Source organism: Triturus cristatus, chromosome 2_1 (genome assembly GCF_964204655.1).
Source record: "Triturus cristatus chromosome 2_1, aTriCri1.1, whole genome shotgun sequence".
In the NCBI taxonomy this organism is placed as follows: Eukaryota; Metazoa; Chordata; class Amphibia; order Caudata; family Salamandridae; genus Triturus; species Triturus cristatus.
The window spans coordinates 37,587,429-37,609,132 of NC_140581.1; the positions used below are offsets into that span (position 1 = coordinate 37,587,429).

The following is a 21,704-nucleotide window of genomic DNA, read 5'->3' on the forward strand; positions in this document are numbered from 1 at the left end:
TTAAGCATTCGTGCAAAAGGGCGTGGTACACACCACGTGAAATCCTACTTGAAAAACAAGTGAAGAAACCTATGACAAGAATGGTGTGTGTCTCTACGTTTGGCCCATATACCAATTTTTTCAAGAAAACAGTTAGACAGAATTGGCATCTGGTAAAAGATGCTGATGAGAACCTTCAAATACCTCTGTGTGCATTGAAAACATGTTTTAGTATAGGGCAACGACTTGTTAGCGCAGCAGTGGAAGCGCCAAAAAAAACAGATTTGCTTCGGCCATTCTTGAGTCTACCACCAGTAGTAGGACACCACAAGTGTGGAACATGCCAAGCTTGTAGTTCAACCTTGGAAGGCACCAAATTCACGCCTGGAAATGATAGGTGGAAGCACATAGAGTTTTCAACATGCAGGACAAAAAATGTGGTATATGCCATCACCTGTCCTCGTGGACTGCTGTATATTGGTAAAATCACGCAAGAAATTAGACAGCGGATAAGTCAACACCGTTCCAGAATTAAAAACAGAGTTCAGAATGCATCTCTTGTAGCCCATTTTCAAGAGTTTCTACATACGGAGAAAGATCCTCGTTGGACAGTGTTATGTGTCATCAAACAAAACCCCAGAGGGGGTGATCCTGAAAGAACTCTACTTCAAAAAGAAGCATATTTAATTATGCGTTTTAACACCACTACGGTAGGATTAAATGAAATGTCGGAACTGAATAGATTGTGAATCCGTTTGCCTTGATTATTTTGTTCGCTATGTCTCAATGTCACTTGAATAATTAATGGGACGCTTTTAAACCTTGGATAATATGTGACACGGGTGTGAGATCCACGTGGTTTAATTATTTGGATATTCGTGACTATTAGGTAAAAATGAGTGTTGGACACACTACATTTACCAGCATGCAATGCAGCACTGGAATTGCAGGAAGGACAAGCCATGAATCCAAGAATAAATTATTCGAGGCCGTCACTTCCGGTCTCGTAACATGGAGACGCCGTGAACACGAAGCGAAGAAGGGAAGGGAGAACGCCTTGCCATATTGGATACATTGTTGCAGGCAAGTACCGCTGTGAAATGCAGTGCACGCTAGCGGTTAAGAGGATTAAACAAGCCTCAGAGTCTAAAGCTGCTAGTCACTTTCTTTTAGGAGTTAACTTTTGATCCGAAAGATCCTACACGTCTCCCAAAGCAATTGAATTGAATAGTAAGTCACGCGGCCACTTTTTGTAAAATCTGTTTGTCCGACTGAAGCAACGGTCATGTATTAATATGCGTCCTTGGTCTTTTAGATGCTTTGGACAATTTAGACGCTGACAGAAAATATGCCAGAACGTATGCATCCAGTGTGTTGTGGTATACTGCGAGTATAAAGAACTAAGGGGCATATTATCAAGACAGGCGATAAAATTATCGCCACTATAGCGGCAGAAAACAGCCGCTTAAACGGCGATAATGGGCTTGATAATATGCTCTATGGAATTCCAATTGAAGTCCATGTTAGACGTGAAGGACATCTAACCTGAGCTTCAATTGGAATTCCATAGAGCATATTATCAAGCCCATTATCGCAGTTTTAGCGGCAGTTATCTGCCGCTAAAGCGGCGATAATTTTATCGCCTGTCTTGATAATATGCCCCTAAGTAAGTTCAGTCTACCCACAGTTAATACACTCTGCTTACACTCTTGTTTGTCACAATTCAATAAGATTTAACTTACATTCACCAGGTTGCACCCATGCGAAGTTATTGTAACAGGCTTTCGAATTATGAGGACACACCGATAGGCGCTGCTGGCCAAACTCACAAGGCAAGTGGTTTCTCCAAACTAGTACATCACGTTTGGGCTCTTGAAGTGCTTCTTTAATGAACTGCACCCAGGCTGTATCTTTTTTAAATAAACCCCTTGTTTGTAATTTCAGAAAATGAAGGCATCGCTGCCCCTTTGTGGTTTTTAGGTCTCGCCTTGCTATCGCGTAAGCGACCGCAGGGCGAGACTATTGTAAGGGGGTTTTAAAAGTGCTCCCAAAAAGCAGATTGCATGGCTAGCACGCGCACAATCACGTGCATCGTGCCGCCATGCAATCCGCTTTTTGGGAGCACTTCAAAGGGTCCGCCTCCCCTGCCTGGAATGCGCTCCCCCGCCCCTAAGCGCGCCCTCGCCATGCTCCGCCGGGCTTGTTTCCCGATGGCGCCAAATGTTTTACTCAATTAAACTAATCACCACCCGCACTTCAAAGGTGCTTCCTCGATTGAATATGCTTATGCAAATGAGTGAGCTGCATTCGTAAGTGCAGCATTTATTTTTATGCAATCATGCCTTTCTCAAACGAGGCTCTTCAGCAATGTTAATAAAATCAGCTTTCTCGAAGGCAATCACCTCCTTCGTGGTGTTTTAAACTAAGCTTATACATGAATGTGGTTATTCACTTGGTCAAGTGTAAAAAAAAAATATTCTACTCGTACAACTCTGTGCAGTACCACCAAAGCAAACACGAACAGCTTGTTTAGATTGTCTTTAAAAAGTGTATTGATTTTATGCCACATCTTTCTGATCAAACGACTTGTGGATGGAGCAGCATGTGAAATGAGATGGATACAGCAGCTCCGGGCAGATTCATTTAAAAGCGCAGCCCGTTGGCACCGCCGGAGTGAGTCACCATCGCGTGGATGCATTTCAATAATTCATCAGCGCGGGAAAGACCTCAAAGAGGACATCCATAGGTCGAGGGCTCCCCGAGGACTGAGATGAGAAGCCTCCCCCGACATACCGCGCAGGATGCTATGTAGGGCTGGGAGGAAAGAGCGCGGGAATACAGGCCTGTGTTTGCGGCTTTTAATGCCTGCTAGAAAGGCACGGTGGGCATGTGCAATATTTTCTTCCGTTTTCTGAAATTAGATATTGTTTAATACTTAGCTAGGGTTTAATGCGAGCTTCATTTTGACATATGTATTATCCATTTTCTTTTAGAATTGATGTATGTATGGATGTCTGTATTGATGCCTGATGTATGATGCCTGATGTCTGATGCTTGTGGATGCCTGATGTCTGATGCTTGTGGATGTCTGATGCCTTATGTCTGATGCTTGTGGATGCCTGATGTCTGATATCTGATGCCTGTGGATGTATGTTGCCTGATGTCTGATGCCTGATGCCTGATGCCCGATGTTTGATGTCTGATGCCTGATGCTTGTGAATGTGTGTTGCCTGATGTCTGATGCTTGTGGATGTCTGATGCCTGATGTCTGATGCTTGTGCATTTCTCATGCATGATGTCTGATGCCTGATGCTTGTGGATGTCTGATGCCTGATGCTTGTGGATGTCTGATGCCTGGTGTTTGTGGATGTCTGATGTATGATGCCTGATGTATGATGCCTGATGCTTGTAGATGTCTTATACTTGTGGATGCCTGATGTCTAATGTCTGATGCTTGTAGATGTCTGATACTTGTGGATGTCTGATGCCTGATGTCTTATGCCTGATGTCTGATGTGATACCTGATGTCTGATTCCTGATGTCTGATGCTTGTGGATGTCTGATGCCTGATGCTTGTGGATGTCTGATGCCTGATGCTTGTGGATGTCTGATGCCTGATGCCTGTGGATGTCTGATGCCTGATGCTTGTGGATGTCTGATGCCTGATGCTTGTGGATGTCTAATGCCTGATGTCTCATGACTGATGTCTGATGCCTGATGCATGATGCTTGTGAATAAATTAAAGGCATTGTCATTTACAATACCAATAGCTCCAAAACTCGCAGTTGAGAGACCTATTGCATTTGCAATGCAATAGGTCTCGCATTTATACGAGTTTGAGCTATTGGCATTGTAAATGACAATGCTTTTTATTTAAGTTTTTTTTTTTAAAACATAAATAAAAGGCACTGTCATTTACAATGCGAATAGCTCAAACTCTCGCAAATGCGAGACCTATTGCATTGCAAATGCTTGTTTTTATTACAACACCACAAGTGCTTGCCCCATTCACACATAAGGTAAGATTAAATTACTTTAAAGGATATAGATAGGGAATTAGATTATAGGGAGCTTAAATTATTTCAAACACATTTTTTATCATTTTTCTTAGCGTCCAACCATGTCCCAGTCCTGAGGAGAACACTGAATTCGTATTGGGTTTCTGAAACACGTCGCCCCCACCCAGCTAGCCATATCTACCACTTAAACCCACAGCACAAATGTGCATACAAACAGGACAATTAATCTGGAGTACTGTAGTTGTGCTTAGCTGCACATGGCAGGTTGTTTTGGTTTCTAAAAAAAATAATATGTACCGCCATGCTTCCTTGTAAAAAATAAGGACTGGTCTGTTGTGTAATTATGTGATGTCATTAATGTTCTCTTTCGTAAAATTGTGATTGATGTTGTATTATTGAACTGGCACAAATGCGTATGTATTGATTGTCCTTTTCAAAGTCATGAGCTTTTGTTTTTGAGTGTTGATTAATGAAAAATTGACTCAAAAAAGGTAAAATGAAAACACCAAAACTGCCTTAGATTTCAAGGTGGCTGTTTCAAAAGCTGTTGATTATTAATATACGTCCAAACATCTCTTCTGTAATACTTACATTAATTTGAAGCAAAGAAATCAAAGGGTACTTGTAAAAGATGAAAATGGAAAGTAAAAGAATGGCACTCGAACCCTAGCAGTGAAGTGCACTCATTTTAAGACAGGCATGTGGATTTGATGAGGTTAAATCCTGTGACTCAGTGTGCTGACTTACTGGCCTCGTGGTGGATACAGAATTTAAATGACACTCAAACAGGCCAATGGCTGAAGTGGACTAACCTGAATCCTGTCTATGTATGGCTATGTATTTTTTATGATTGATTTGTATTACAGAACCTGGCAGACAATTAAAGTAGTCAAGCGAGACCTATAAAGTACTTTAGTACACCCACAGTTAAATACTAAAATACAACTAGAACAAGCATTGGCATAGCCAATAGGTCTCGCTTTTGGGACCTTATAAGTATTTAGTTATGCAGCACAATACCCTTGGTGCAACAACAGCAACTGTTGCATGGCTAAACACTTATAAGGTCCCAAAAGCGAGACCTATTGGCTATGCAAATGGTTGTTTATTTTTATTGTATATTCTTGCTATATGAAATGTTTAAAACAAAAATAGTATCTCTGCATCTTGTCAAGCTCAGACCTGTTGACTTTACCATTGCTTCTTTAAAGGTCTTGTGGAGTTCCTTTCTTTGGTGGGATCTGCGTTTTATTGGCAGTAATATGTGAAAGGGATGTGGTGAGCTAGGGTTTAAAGCTAGTGCCTTTACTCGAATAGTGTTCCTTTGCAACATTTTCTGTTAAATGTATTGACTTTACCTGCAGCCATTCTTAGAACACTTCTTCCTGTGCCTGCGATTCTAAGAAGAGAGCAGTCTCATAATGTTCTATTTTCATAGCCTGAATCAATGGCACTCCGCTGGGGAATACATCTAAGGTGCCTTTAGCTGTGAGAGGGGAGAGAGCGCATGTATTCTGGCCCCTTTGACTGCAGCACAGATGGTCGGGTGGGATGGGGAGCACATCTGGTCTGCAGTCATGCAGGGCAGGGCTAATTTTTAACCCTGGGCGGACAACTACTCTAGCGAAGTTTGCATGGTTTGTGCTACTTCGCACTACGTGAATTGCACGTAGCACAGTGCAAAATCGAGAGGCGTAGTTGGCATTTTTTGCTCACTCGCGGTCCTCAACGTCAAGTTGGCGACAGCGAGCAAGCAAAATGACATCCCCGTGAGACTTTTTCCTCGTTCCCGATCAGCAACATCAAGTTGCTGATCGCGAGCATAGAAAATAAACTTCCCGGCGAGATTCTCAACGCGGGGAGGTCAGGTTTCTCATTGCGAGTAGTCGCGTATGCTCGCGACCGCTCGCGATGAGCAACTACCAGTCCACGTTGAGAAAGCTTCCGCTCGAGTAAAAATCTACTCGGGCAGCAGAAAACAACCGCTTGCACTGTGCAAGATGCCGTTTGCAATAATTGTACAGTACGGGTAAGCATCCGGCACTGTGCAATCATCGCGAACAGCATAATACGCAGTACGCGTATCTCGCATAGTGCACTTCGCGTAGCTACGCGTAGCCCTACTACGCGAACTACACCCAGGGTTACTCAGTTTTCGTGGCTTGCTCATTGTGGTTAAAGACCAGCTACAGTTTTGTGCAGCTGTGAGCAATTGGCAAATTGAAGTGCCGAGTGGTATGAAAATCAGTGCCAAAACTCTGTGTGTGTGTGTGTGTGTTCATGCTATCACAAATAAATACAAAATGAAACAAAAAATATGCCAGTGATGCTCTAAGCAGAGTGATAAACCCATGCTTACAGTGAATAGTGGACACGTATGACGTGTTTGATAGCTGCCACCCAGCAGCACGGTTTGTTTGAAAGTGGAAGTGTTTACCGCCGAGCTAGATTAAAACCTATTGGCCCACCGTGAGCCACATGCAGGCGTCATAGTGAAAAGCCAGAAATATTTAAAGGTCCCTTGACCCAACCAATGCAAAGACTGTGAGAAGTGCTACAAAGGCTTTTATTTTGATCCGCCGTGCGAGTGCTTGTCATTAAAAGGTGCGCAGACTTCTATTAAAAATAATTGCCCTGACCCTGAAAGCATACAGCTACCTCCTCTCGTAAAGTGAAACTAATTACAGTAATCTTACTGCATGATAACCGCCAAGTCTATCGAAGGGCCCGGGGGTCTGAAATCAGCAGCGAGACAGCGAGCTTTGTACAGGGTGATTTAAAGCGGAAGCACCCCGTGTATAACGGTGCGCATTGTTGAAAGTATCGACAGAGGGGGAAAGGCTTAACAGACCTGCACATTCCGCCCCCATAAGTAAACAGAGGCAGGCAAAGGGCAGGTGGGGGCCGAGGGAGGGCACACTATAGGGAGATACGGCATTCCCTGTTTATTTATTTATTTTTTGATCTGAAACACCGATTGGAAAGACTAGTGGACCAAAAAAGTATCCACAAAGTTCAAGCAAAGGGAGATAATGTTGCCACTTGTGGACAGACCAAGTTAAGGGAAGACGTGAGTCCCAGTTACGATGGCTCACTCAAAGGCACAGTACAGCAGGAACAACATTCCAGGTTTAATGAATATACTGTGCCTTTAATGAGCAGCGGTCTGCACTTCCTAAAAGTACCCGAAGGACAAGTGATCAGCCTTACTACATACTCTACTTAGATGTCAGACTTCAACGGTCATCATGCCAGGGCCTGCACAAGCAACGTGCACTCTAAAAAAGGGGAGAGTGCGCTCACTGCCTGATGTAATGATAGGTGTACGGTTAACCTGATCACGCGCAGTGAGGCTCAAGAAATACACCATTTACACGCCGGCTTTGTGAGGTCATCACATAAGGACACACTATAGTCAGTGTATACGTGAGCAACGAAGGAGCATGTACCAGGGGCGGCCTTAGGCATGTGCAAGCTGTGCACCTGCACAGGGCCACCAAACCCCAGGGGCCACCACGAGGAATCAGATACAATACATATTCGTGGCGGCCCCTGGCAGGGATTTGGCGCATGAACGACCTGAGGCGTGCTAAATCCAATGTGATGCACGCTGAATGGTTGTTCTTATACTCTTTTCCTTTCTAACCCAGTCTCGTCTTTGTGCGGGGTCAGCCTTGTTTCGGGCTCTTCTGGTAGGTCTTGTGCTTGTTTAGAACTTTTTTTCCAGGAGAATCGAGCTTGTTTTAATAGTCCAGATCTGGCACCTCCGGAGGCTCGCATGCGCGCGCATGCGCAGTGCCCGCGAGTCCTGCAGCGAAGGGGTTACAGAAGCACCATGCATCACTGGCGGCAGGAGGGGTGGCAGCACCCGTGCCCGGTGTGCAGCGAGCAGCACCGAGACCGGCCGAGGCCATGCACCGGCGCACCTAGAGACCCTGGGCAAGAAAGGCCACCTTGCAGAGGATAGCATGCCAGTGTGCAACCTTTGGTGCCAGCTGCGAGGTGAGCAGCCCGAGGGTCAGGGCATGGGGAGGGGGAGTGAGGAGGTCAACGTGTGCCACTGCAGAGTGAACCCGAGGGAAGGTGAGCCATTGGACGAGGGTGTGGGGAGCCCTGGGGAGGAGGGCAGATCAGGCATAGGAATGTATCCCAGCCCATGGGGGTGAGGAGCCGGGGGCGTGGGGAAGGTTGGGTGAGGATGTTATTGTAGATGGTGTGTGCTTTGCGTCTGGGTGGAGGTAAGCCATGTGAGGTGGCGAGCTGGAGGTATTCTGGTGGTCATGGGAAGGGAGGGCATGATGAATCGTGAGAGAGAGCCTCTCTCTCACGATTCATCTCTAAGAGGGCGCGGGTTGGAGAGGTGGTCACCGTACGCCAGGGGTAGGGAGTGGTACAGATCGGCGCTGTATGTTGAGGGAAATGTGAGTCAGGAGTGCAGGGGCGGTGTTTACTTGTGGCTGAGGGGTGGCATGGTGACTTTTGGAGGTGTAACTTGGGAGGCACGGTCGTATTGGGGGGAAGAGGAGAGCAGGGTACGAGGTGTGAGATGTAATGTTAAGGATTCATTAAAATGATTACAATTACTTATCAACAATCATGAAAACAGAGCATGAAGCTGATACTTGTGATCTAATGAGTGGATCTGCCTGCACAAATCTTTTAAAACATCGAGTGTTCGAATGTACTTGGCATTTGGTTATGTCTGTTTATATGGTGTTGAGGCAGACATGAAATGCAAGCACCTATGGATGGACGCCTGGAATAGGATGGCAGTGCCTACCCATGTTAACTCAATCTAATGCCCTTTTGCAGAGACCTTGGTAGGAGACTGGCTTCTTGATCATTTCTTTAATTACATTCCAGTGCTTGTCATGTGACTAGCAGAGAAAACTAGTTTAACTAGTCCTCAGTTTGCAATTGGTAAAGCAGCCTTCTCTGTCCATACTAGGGGCATAGTTACCATTGGTTCAGCACGTACAGTGGTACTGAGACCCAAAACCCTCAGGGGCCCATTGAACCCTGATAATTGCTATATTTTACTTCCTGGGCAGCAGCCAAAGGGGCCATTTTCCTTGCTTATGCCACGGCCCATGGGGTCGTTGGTACGCTGTGCTAGTGATTCGTACGTCTGCTTGAAAGTTGTCTCCTGACTGGATGTTCCTTGCACATTAATTTTGCTTCAGTGAACCTCTAGTGCCTTTTCATAGCCTTAGGACTCACTGTAAATAATCCTTGTTTAATAGGTGCTCTGAAAGCGAACAGAACTGGTTGCTGGAATATGGCACTATACAAGAAACCTTAATTAAATATATTGTATTTTGTCTTTTGACAATGTGGTAAAGTGGACGAGTCTTTGGTTACCTGTAGGCTGTCTTCAGGATCAGTTAGTGACGTACTGAGACAGGTCTCTGTGTGCCATGATTTCAAGGTAGCTTACTCTCTTCCTGCTAAGGTCACTTCCCAAATAGATCATGAACTATTCTCCAGGTTCTACTGTTCTCAGTGGACTGAGAAAACAGACCTTGTATGCCAAGTCACATGATCTACCCTATAGTTTTATAACACTCTTCAAATAAACCTTCCATATGTGGCTAGTCCTCATAATGTGTCATACAGGTAGTGGGAAGGGTAATTACTATCAATCAGTCAGGGTTTGTAAAGCTCAGCTGCTTCACACATAAGGGTCTCGAGGCGGTGTGGGATTCATGCTGCTGGATCATGCTGCTTGTTGGTTGAACAGCGAGGTCTTGTGGTCCTTCCTGAACTGCTGGAGCGATGGTGAGGCTCTGAGGTGCAGGGGGAGGGTTTTCAGGTCTTCACTGCCAGGTGGGAGAAGTAGCGGCCTCCACTGTTTTATCAGCGGCTGCATTGGGTGGCTGCTAGGGAGATGGATCTGGAACATATTTTCCTGGTAGGTTGGTGGAAATTCACTCGTTCATTAAGGTATGCTGGTCCTTCATTGTGTAGTCCAGGGAAGACATGGCTTGGCAGTTCGGGCTGGACTGTTCCCATGAGGCACAGGGTCAAGTCTGATTTGCATATGGCCATGTCTGAACTGGGGTGGTGCGGTGAGCAAAAAAACGATGGATTTAGGCCCAGATCTCTGTACTGGGGTGAATGTATGACATTGTTCTGCATTCTGTCTATCAACTGTTGTTTTTGCAAGAAAATAAAAATGACACATCAAAATCTTTCAGCAGCCGCCACTGCTGATTGTCTTCTTTTTTTCCCTACCCACTGCGAGCCTCGCCCGCTGCATTGCAAGCAAAATGAAGAGAATTCGAGTACACAAATCTGGTTATTCGAAACGAAAGAGAAAGGTGGCTCAGCAGGTTTTCGTAGTGTCACAGGAAGGAGCAATCCTGAACTTTATCACCCAAGGGAAACCTAAAGATGGAGAATCCTCTGACCCGAGTACTGCTGATGCACTCGGTAAAACAGGCGCTGCCGACCATAAAGAGGAACAAAAAAATGATGATATCCATGAGCAGAATGATACTCATGAGCAGACCAATGAAAATGAACAAGGTGACTCTGAAATTGATACAAACATGCAGCAATTACCAACTCAGGATGAGGGTTATTACAAAAGACCCTCAGACAGAGAAACTGAAACATCATTCATCGGTCCATCAACATCTGGCATTCTGAAGGAGGTTCAGAGTTTACAGACGGATGATGCTGGTATTGAAAAGGAAGCCAACGAGCAAGACCATGTTACAGACCCGTGTTCTGAATATGATTTATGTGATTGGAGGGACCCTACTTTGTGGCCGAACTCTCTTACGGACGCGCAACGTGTTTTTCTTGTTGAAAGGGGTCCCTCCAGAGACCCAGATTCTAAAACAAAGTATCCAAGTGATGAGCACTCAAAAAGTAAACGTCGTTTTTCTGTTACCATATTACTGGTCATCTAATGCCTTTTCTGGACGTTTTATTAAAACACCTTCCTGAGCTCCGCCCCGCCCGGACCCCCTCTTCCGGGGCCCCCTACCTGCGCTCCCTGCACAGGGCCACCATGACCCTAGAGCCGCCCCTGCATGTACCATGACTGAAGATGGGAGAGGCCGGTGACAGATGCACAGTAAGTATCATCACATGCACAACGGATCATTAAATATATCATTTAGATGCCGATGCACTGTTCACCCCCCACCCGGGGTAATGAAAGCCGCCACCGCTAAATCTGTGTTTATTTATTCTGAAGTATTGGCGAGTCCTACGGGCAATGTGCCTGTGGGGAGCTGGCGAAGCCGGGCAGAAAGAGACGGGCACATAGGAATGGGATGCACACAGGGGGAGCACAGGGAGAGGGGCAGAAAGAGGGAGGGAGCCGGGGAGAAACAGAGGAAAGAGGTACACAGGGAGTAAAGGGCAGAAAGAGGTACAAGGGGAGCAAAGGGCAGAAAGAGAGAGAAAGGGGCAGAGAGAGGGAGCCAGGGAGAAAAAAGGAAATTAAAAAAAGCCACTTAAACCCACAGCACAAATGTGCATACAAACAGGACAATTAATCTGGAGTACTGTAGTTGTGCTTAGCTGCACATGGCAGGTTGTTTTGGTTTCTAAAAAAAATAATATGTACCGCCATGCTTCCTTGTAAAAAATAAGGACTGGTCTGTTGTGTAATTATGTGATGTCATTAATGTTCTCTTTCGTAAAATTGGGATTGATGTTGTATTATTGAACTGGCACAAATGCGTATGTATTGATTGTCCTTTTCAAAGTCATGAGCTTTTGTTTTTGAGTGTTGATTAATGAAAAATTGACTCAAAAAAGGTAAAATGAAAACACCAAAACTGCCTTAGATTTCAAGGTGGCTGTTTCAAAAGCTGTTGATTATTAATATACGTCCAAACATCTCTTCTGTAATACTTACATTAATTTGAAGCAAAGAAATCAAAGGGTACTTGTAAAAGATGAAAATGGAAAGTAAAAGAATGGCACTCGAACCCTAGCAGTGAAGTGCACTCATTTTAAGACAGGCATGTGGATTTGATGAGGCTAAATCCTGTGACTCAGAGTGCTGACTTACTGGCCTCGTGGTGGATACAGAATGTAAATGACACTCAAACAGGCCAATGGCTGAAGTGGACTAACCTGAATCCTGTCTATGTATGGCTATGTATTTTTTATGATTGATTTGTATTACAGAACCTGGCAGACAATTAAAGTAGTCAAGCGAGACCTATAAAGTACTTTAGTACACCCACAGTTAAATACTAAAATACAACTAGAACAAGCATTGGCATAGCCAATAGGTCTCACTTTTGGGACCTTATAAGTATTTAGTTATGCAGCACAATACCCTTGGTGCAACAACAGCAACTGTTGCATGGCTAAACACTTATAAGGTCCCAAAAGCGAGACCTATTGGCTATGCAAATGGTTGTTTATTTTTATTGTATATTCTTGCTATATGAAATGTTTAAAACAAAAATAGTATCTCTGCATCTTGTCAAGCTCAGACCTGTTGACTTTACCATTGCTTCTTTAAAGGTCTTGTAGAGTTCCTTTCTTTGGTGGGATCTGCGTTTTATAGGCAGTAATATGTGAAAGGGATGTGGTGAGCTAGGGTTTAAAGCTAGTGCTTTTACTCGAATAGTGTTCCTTTGCAACATTTTCTGTTAAATGTATTGACTTTACCTGCAGCCATTCTTAGAACACTTCTTCCTGTGCCTGCGATTCTAAGAAGAGAGCAGTCTCATAATGTTCTATTTTCATAGCCTGAATCAATGGCACTCCGCTGGGGAATACATCTAAGGTGCCTTTAGCTGTGAGAGGGGAGAGAGCGCATGTATTCTGGCCCCTTTGACTGCAGCACAGATGGTCGGGTGGGATGGGGAGCACATCTGGTCTGCAGTCATGCAGGGCAGGGCTAATTTTTAACCCTGGGCGGACAACTACTCTAGCGAAGTTTGCATGGTTTGTGCTACTTCGCACTACGTGAATTGCACGTAGCACAGTGCAAAATCGAGAGGCGTAGTTGGCATTTTTTGCTCACTCGCGGTCCTCAACGTAAAGTTGGCGACAGCGAGCGAGCAAAATGACATCCCCGTGAGACTTTTTCCTCGTTCCCGATCAGCAACATCAAGTTGCTGATGGCGAGCATAGAAAATAAACTTCCCGGCGAGATTCTCAACGCGGGGAGGTCAGGTTTCTCATTGCGAGTAGTCACGTATGCTCGCGACCGCTCGCGATGAGCAACTACCAGTCCACGTTGAGAAAGCTTCCGCTCGAGTAAAAATCTACTCGGGCAGCAGAAAACAACCGCTTGCACTGTGCAAGATGCCGTTTGCAATAATTGTACAGTACGGGTAAGCATCCGGCACTGTGCAATCATCGCGAACAGCATAATACGCAGTACGCGTATCTCGCATAGAGCACTTCGCGTAGCTACGCGTAGCCCTACTACGCGAACTACACCCAGGGTTACTCAGTTTTCGTGGCTTGCTCATTGTGGTTAAAGACCAGCTACAGTTTTGTGCAGCTGTGAGCAATTGGCAAATTGAAGTGCCGAGTGGTATGAAAATCAGTGCCAAAACTCTGTGTGTGTGTGTGTGTGTGTTCATGCTATCACAAATAAATACAAAATGAAACAAAAAATATGCCAGTGATGCTCTAAGCAGAGTGATAAACCCATGCTTACAGTGAATAGTGGACACGTATGACGTGTTTGATAGCTGCCACCCAGCAGCACGATTTGTTTGAAAGTGGAAGTGTTTACCGCCGAGCTAGATTAAAACCTATTGGCCCACCGTGAGCCACATGCAGGCGTCATAGTGAAAAGCCAGAAATATTTAAAGGTCCCTTGACCCAACCATGCAAAGACTGTGAGAAGTGCTACAAAGGCTTTTATTTTGATCCGCCGTGCGAGTGCTTGTCATTAAAAGGTGCGCAGACTTCTATTAAAAATAATTGCCCTGACCCTGAAAGCATACAGCTACCTCCTCTCGTAAAGTGAAACTAATTACAGTAATCTTACTGCATGATAACCGCCAAGTCTATCGAAGGGCCCGGGGGTCTGAAATCAGCAGCGAGACAGCGAGCTTTGTACAGGGTGATTTAAAGCAGAAGCACCCCGTGTATAACGGTGCGCATTGTTGAAAGTATCGACAGAGGGGGAAAGGCTTAACAGACCTGCACATTCCGCCCCCATAAGTAAACAGAGGCAGGCAAAGGGCAGGTGGGGGCCGAGGGAGGGCACACTATAGGGAGATACGGCATTCCATGTTTATTTATTTATTTTTTGATCTGAAACACCGATTGGAAAGACTAGTGGACCAAAAAAGTATCCACAAAGTTCAAGCAAAGGGAGATAATGTTGCCACTTGTGGACAGACCAAGTTAAGGGAAGACGTGAGTCCCAGTTACGATGGCTCACTCAAAGGCACAGTACAGCAGGAACAACATTCCAGGTTTAATGAATATACTGTGCCTTTAATGAGCAGCGGTCTGCACTTCCTAAAAGTACCCGAAGGACAAGTGATCAGCCTTACTACATACTCTACTTAGATGTCAGACTTCAACGGTCATCATGCCAGGGCCTGCACAAGCAACGTGCACTCTAAAAAAGGGGAGAGTGCGCTCACTGCCTGATGTAATGATAGGTGTACGGTTAACCTGATCACGCGCAGTGAGGCTCAAGAAATACACCATTTACACGCCGGCTTTGTGAGGTCATCACATAAGGACACACTATAGTCAGTGTATACGTGAGCAACGAAGGAGCATGTACCATGACTGCAGATGGGAGAGGCCGGTGACAGATGCACAGTAAGTATCATCACATGCACAACGGATCATTAAATATATCATTTAGATGCCGATGCACTGTTCACCCCCCACCCGGGGTAATGAAAGCCGCCACCGCTAAATCTGTGTTTATTTATTCTGAAGTATTGGCGAGTCCTACGGGCAATGTGCCTGTGGGGAGCTGGCGAAGCCGGGCAGAAAGAGACGGGCACATAGGAATGGGATGCACACAGGGGGAGCACAGGGAGAGGGGCAGAAAGAGGGAGGGAGCCGGGGAGAAACAGAGGAAAGAGGTACACAGGGAGTAAAGGGCAGAAAGAGGTACAAGGGGAGCAAAGGGCAGAAAGAGAGAGAAAGGGGCAGAGAGAGGGAGCCAGGGAGAAAAAAGGAAATTAAAAAAAGCACGCGAGTGGTGCGTGCGCGCGCACGTTGTATTAATCTCACCGAATCGGGTGTCAGGCTTCTCCGTCATTCATCAAAACAAATTAAAACAAGCTGACGAGGAGGGAGGGGGAGAAGGAAGGGGGTAGTGAGAGCAGACAGCAAGGGGGTGGAGGAGCATGATTCACGCGCTGCCATGAAGGTGATGAGGTGGGAGGGGGAGAAGGGAGGGGGTAGTGAGAGCAGAGACCAAGGGGGTGGAGGAGCATGATTCAAGTGCTGTAAGGCTTAATGAGCCATGACAGAAAGCCAGATGGCAGCTGTGCACGTTCACACACGCATAACCGCACACTTGAGGCCAGCAAAAGCCGTTGGAAGCGCTTTTAAAACTCCACTCCTAAATGTCTCGCCAGACCAGTGCATGCGCTGGCTCAGGCGAGACCTAAAAACCATATACAACACCTCAAATGAGGGACTAGCAATGATTATCACCGTTTACATCTTCTACACCCAGTTTGTTGGAAGGAGCAAATAGCATCAAAACCTTTGCCTACTTGGGTAAACAGAGAGTTCTTGCACCACAATACTTTTTTATAGGCCTTAGTGCAGTGCAATACAATCCACACCTACAAGCATATTAACTTCACATATACATTTCAAAATAATTCAGAAAAAAAAAGTAAAAATATATACAAAATAAAGGGGACAACGGATATAAAGCCAGGGCCTCACAACTTGCCCACAGCACCAAAGCCAGTGCCCCACAGCTTGCTGCCGGCCCACAGCACCAAAGCCAGTGCCTCACAGCTTGCTGCCGGCCCACAGCACCAAAGCCAGTGCCCCACAGCTTGCTGCCGGCCCACAGCACCAAAGCCAGGGCCTCAGAGCATGCTGCTGCCCCTCTGGATAGGCTGGTGCTGTGGCCCCCTCCCTCCCCCAACTGGACAACTTATAAACAAAGACCACCCCGGTATGACCCCGCCTCTAGCACACTAGAGGTCACATAATTAAATTAAAACTGAAAGCCAATCACAACTATAATGTAGTGCCTATCTCTCACGCCTTCTCCTGCATCGCACTTTTAAGCGCTGTACTAGACAAGCTGAGAGCCCCTCCGCGGTCTCTCACGTGAGACACCAAAACTACTCCCACTTGTGGTTACTAAAGCAGCGCTGCCAACCCCGCGCTCCGCCACGGCGTAGCGCCTTACCCATACAGAAAGACGCTTCGGCGCTCCACGTAGGGGTGTTAAGCGCTACAGAAAGGCTATAATACAATAAATATGTGAATGGTGGCTCTTAGGCCCTCAGAGTGGACACTGCTGACATACAGAGCAACCGGCACCTGGACCCACTCAGCTACCCGGCACCAGCAGGACCGGTGTGAAGTTACTGCAGAGCTGGATTTAAAAAGTCTACTCCGAATGGAGTGTAAATCTTACTTTTAATCTTGAGGTGACGTGCGACGCCTTAGCTCCTCACAGCTCGGCAGTGGCGTCTACGCGCTGGGCTGTCTGAAGAGAGATGCGGTTCTCTCCCTCGGGGTGAGTGAAGGGCAGCAGCAGGGAGGGGGCGGGTGCAGCCCTCAAAGGGAAGTGCACACAGGGGCGTATCTCAGTCAGTCACTGGGGGGAGGGCTCTGAAGTTTAGTCACAACCATCCAACAAACATTGGTAAAGCCATTAGGCCTGGCAGTGACTGCCACCATTTCGCCAATTCTTGTTTAGTCTCGTCATGGTTTTTGCAAAACGTGATTGTTCTGAACGCTGCAGAGACGTTCATCAATCCAAAACAAAAGACAAACCGTTGTTTTCTGGTATCTAAGAGCAAACATTAAGCTTGGTACTCCCGGGCCCTGAAGGGGACTGCCTTGTGTGCGGGTGTGCCCATTGTCGAAGGGTGGCATGCCCTGACTCACAGTGAAGTCAGCCAATGGTTGAAGGGGGCAGACACACTGCCTCCTGAGGGATGCAGGAGTGGATTAATACATGGGAATGGCACAACCACAGACTCATGGATGAAGTCTGGATAAACCACCCCCCCCCCCTCCCCAGGGTAAATATGTTACATACATATTTATAGTAAAATTAAAAGGTCTGGGCTAACACACACACCTGGCTGCCAGCCTCCTGCTCTTGAGGGAAACAGGAAAACAGGAAGAGAGGGAGGGAAGTAAAGCAGGCAGACAATAGATAAGAAAGACTAGAGAGAAAAAAGGCAGCAAGGGGAAAAAAAGAAAGGAAAACAGAGTTGGCTTTACACAGAGCACACTCGTGAGCTTACATTGAGAGTTTGTGAGAGCCTCTGTTGCATTACTGTTGCCTTTCAAAAGGCTTGGTTTGCCACAGCTTCTTCAGAGTAGTGAAATAGCAGTCCTCAGATAAACAAAGGATGTTCCAAAAGGAATTTACAGCAGCATTGGTAGGAGACATAAGCTGACAAAGATGGAATGTGCCCTGTGATCACACCAAAAGCGTTGTGCTATCACATAGGACTCTAAACACAAGGGCAACCACAAGGCTTTTATAAAGTAAATACAAAAACACTAGCACTGAAGGGAACTAGCTTGTGTGTGGTTGTGCTCATTGCGGGAGAGCAAAATGCAGCCACTTAAAATGCCATTAACCAGTGGCTGAAGTGGGCTGCCCCGCTGCCCCATGCTGTATGCAGCAGTGGGCAGATCAAAATATGAATGGCACAGCAACAGACCAATGGATGAACAGAGGTGTCTGAAATCTCCTTTAAGTATTATACATATCTTAGCAAAATCAAAAGGTATTGGCTAACACCAGACCTACACAAGCATTGTCAAAGCCAATAGTTCTCACCCATGCAAGAACTATTGGCTTTGTCAATGTTTTAGTCATGTTGTACACCAGCATGGCTGTTATTCAGCAAGGCTAAAAGTTGATGGTATAGAAGAGAGTGGCGTGGAGTGGAGTGGAGAAGAGTGGTGTAGAATGGAGTAGAGTGTCGTAGAGTGGAATGGCTTACAGTATGAAGGAGTGGCATAAAGTGGAGAGGACAGTTGTGGGGTGGCATAGGATGGAGAGGCGTGTTGTGGAGTGTCAAAGTAAAGTGTTGTAGAGTGAAGTGTCATAGAATGGAGTGTCATAGAGTGGAGTAGAGTGCAGGGTTGTGGAGTAGATTAGAGTGGAGTAGAGTGCAGGGTTGTGGAGTAGATTAGAGTGGAGTAGAGTGCAGGGTTGTGGAGTAGATTAGAGTGGAGTAGAGTAGAACAGAATGGGGTGATTAGTGCGCGATATCAAATTATTGTATTGTATTGTTACTTGCGTAGAGTGACATTGAGTGTCTTAGAGTAGAGAGGCATTGAGTGGCATAGAGGTGAGTGTCATGGAGTATCGTTGAGTGTTGTGGAGTGTTGTAGAGTAGAGTGGAGTGTGTAGAGTGCTGTGGAGTGTCATAGAGTGCCGGGGAGTAGAGGGTTGTAGAGTGGAGGGGCATACAGTGTGGTGTAGTGAAGTGTCGAAGTGGAGGGGGTAGAATGTCATAGAGTGGAATAGAGTGTCATACAGTAGAGTGCTGTAGAGAGGAGTGCCATAGAGTGAAGTATAGTGTCCTAGAGTGAAGTAGAGTAGAATGGCATTGAGTGGCATCGTGTGGCATAGAGTGTATAAGAGTAGAGTGGAGTAGAGAAGTATAGAGTGGAGTGGCATACAGTGGCGTGGAGTATCATAGAGTGGCATGGAATATCATAGTGGAGAGTCTGGGTGTAGAGTGGAGGCATGTGGAGTAAAGTGTTGTAGAGTGGAAGGGTAGTGTCTTGGTGTACAATGGTGCGGAGGGTCACAGAGTGGAGGGGTACAAAAGAGCGTAGAGTGGATTAATGTGGTGTGGAGTGGTGCAGAATGGAATGTTATAGACTGAAGGGGCGTATAGTGGAGGGGCGTAGAGTGAAGGGGTATGGAATGGAGTAGTGTAGAATGGAAGGGCACAGAGTGGAGTAGAGTTGTAAAGTAGAGAGGCATAGCGTGGCCTAGAGTTAAGTGGTACAGAGTGGCGTACAGTGATGTAGAGTATAGTGGCGTGGAATGGAGTGGAGTGGAGTAGAGTGTTATAGAGTGGAGTGATGTAGAGAGGCAGAGTGGTGTAACGCAGAATGGAGTAAATTGTCTTAGAGTGGAGTAGCGTAGAGTGAAGTGCAATAGAGTGGAATGGTGTTGAGTGGAGTAAAGTGTTATAAAGTGGAGAGGCATAAAGTGGAGTGTCGTAGAGTAGAGTGGCATGGAATGGAGTAGAGTGGAGTGGAGTAGAGTGTCAGAGTGAAGAGATGTAGAGTTGAGAGGCAGAGTAGTGTAACGTACAATGGAGTCAATTATTTTAAAGTGGAGTAGAGTGGAGTGGCGTAGAGTGAAGTAGAGTGTCATAGAGTGGAGTAGAGTAGTGTGGTGTAGAGGGGAGTGGCATAGACAAAAGTGGTGTAAAATGGAGTAGGACAGTGCGGAGTGGAGTAGAGTGCCATAGAGTGGAGTTGAGTGGAGTGGTATAGAAAGGAGTAATGTGTCCTAGAGTGGCTTAGAGTGCAGTGTTGTAGAGTGGGGTAGAGTGTAGGGGGGAAGAGTAGAGTAGAGTGTGGTAGAGTGAAGTGATGTAGAGTGGAGTATGCATGGTGTGATAGCGCACTGCCATTACAGACAACACATTTTCAATTGAAATGATCATTACATTTGCGCAGACATATAGTTTTATTGATAAAACTATAAAGCGCACAAACGATAATGTGATGAAATGGTATCGCCTAGTCTACTGATTTGTTTTGATCATATCTGTTTCCAGCACACTTCAGAATTACAAAACAATTGTGCTTCATTTGTGCTTTCTCAATTCTGATATAGTCTGAAATATTTGCACAGTTCATTTATAGACATTTACATTTTTTGTGTGCTAGAAAAAAGCTTTTCCTTTCACAGCTTTAGATTGTCAGATAAAGCCTCTTGCTTTGAAGTCAGAGAACGAAAAGTAAACTGCAAGCTCCCTCGGAAGACGGAGCCTGATTAATGGGCTCCTCTCGGAAAGACTCACTATTACTCGGGGAACTAGACAAGGATGCCCTTGTTCTCCTCTCCTTTTTTCGATTTACATCGATTCTTTTATTTACCGTCTATAAAACCATACGCTAATCTTACCTATTCAAATACATAATCATAAAACCAATATTTTAGTTTATGTAGATGATATAGCAATTGTTACAACTGATCCTCAGAGTGCTATAATTGCTATAGAAGAGGAGGCAAAACAATTTGGAAATATTTCAGGGTATAAATTAAACCCCGGGAAAACTCAGATTGTGCTGAATAATAATATTAGGATAAAGGATACAAGAGTTATCGATAATGCTGTCTATCTAGGGGTTGATATTAGCGCTAAAATAGAAAGTATAGTCAGTATTAATATAAAGCCATTAATTACACATACAAAGAAAGAATTGACTCGATTGAACAATCTACATTTGACAATAGGGGGTAGATGCAACGTAATTAAAATGCTGTTTTTGCCAAAACTTTTATATTTTTTTCGAACTATTTGTCTGGAGTTCCCCCCAGAAATACTGAAAGCAATTGATGCAATTTTCTCGGAGTTCATTTGGGGATATAATAAACCTCGCCGGGCACTCAGATGGATTACTTTACCTAAAGAAAGAGGGGGATTAGGATTACCCAACTGTAAATTATACTATTGGGCCAGTATTCTAAAATATAGTCTACATTTGATTTCCCCGGACCCCTATGATCATATCATACCGACACCTCAAGAAATCATTTTAGGTGAGGGGTGTGAAGGATGCTTCTGGCGACATATTAATGACTGTTATTTAAAAAAAAACTAAATTTAAGACTATATCTAGTATATATAAAGTCTGGCGTAATCTACGAAAGATAATTGGGCTGGGACGCTATTCATTTTACACCCCCTTAAATAAGAATAACGATCTTCCGGAGATCTTTCAAGACAGCTGTATGAAACGATGGGTTTTTTTCCGGGCTGAGGCAGCTAGACTGTTTCTATACTCCGAATGGTTTTAAGACATTCTCGGAGCTACACCTCAACTATGGAATCAGCAATAAAGATTTCTTCAAGTTCCTTCAAATTAGAGATTTTTTATCTAAGAAGGGGGGGGGGGAGGTTAAAATTTCAATCAAGTCAATTCATAGATAATCTATGTAAAAAATCTACCCCTAAAATTGGGGAATTATATGATGCTTTGAATTCGCTACTCCCGGATGATATGGAGAAACAATATATAAGCTGGGAAACAAAACTAGCAGTTCGATCTGAAATTCCTCCTCTAGCGTTTGAATTATCACAGACATCTTTGATGTCCATTAAATTACAAGCTCAATTCTATAAGACATTCTTTTCCCTATACTATACACCTTATAAAATCGCAAAGTGGGGACCTGGAAAGGGAACTACATGCCCGCAATGTCTGCTATAGGAGGCCGATATTATTCATATGTTCGCTTCATGCAATATGCTTACAAACTTGATAACAGGAATTTCTGGTTTTCTTTCCGATATATTCCAAATCTAGATGAATATAACAACGGAAGAG

The 21,704-nt window shown here is 45.1% G+C and overlaps 1 protein-coding gene across 4 annotated transcripts in view; it reads right to left on the minus strand.

Moving 5' to 3' along the window:
- The window catches only part of LOC146863669 (long-chain-fatty-acid--CoA ligase ACSBG2-like), a 632,294-nt gene that overhangs the window by 236,711 nt on the left and 373,879 nt on the right, over positions 1–21,704 (minus strand). Inside the window, exon 1 of one of the 4 annotated variants that reach the window (XM_085627781.1) lies at positions 16,573–16,709. The exons of the other annotated variants lie outside the window; for them this stretch is intronic. The gene's annotated coding sequence lies outside the window, so the exon portion shown is untranslated. Of the gene's footprint in view, positions 1–16,572; positions 16,710–21,704 lie in introns of those variants that run through there. 4 annotated transcript variants of the gene reach the window in all.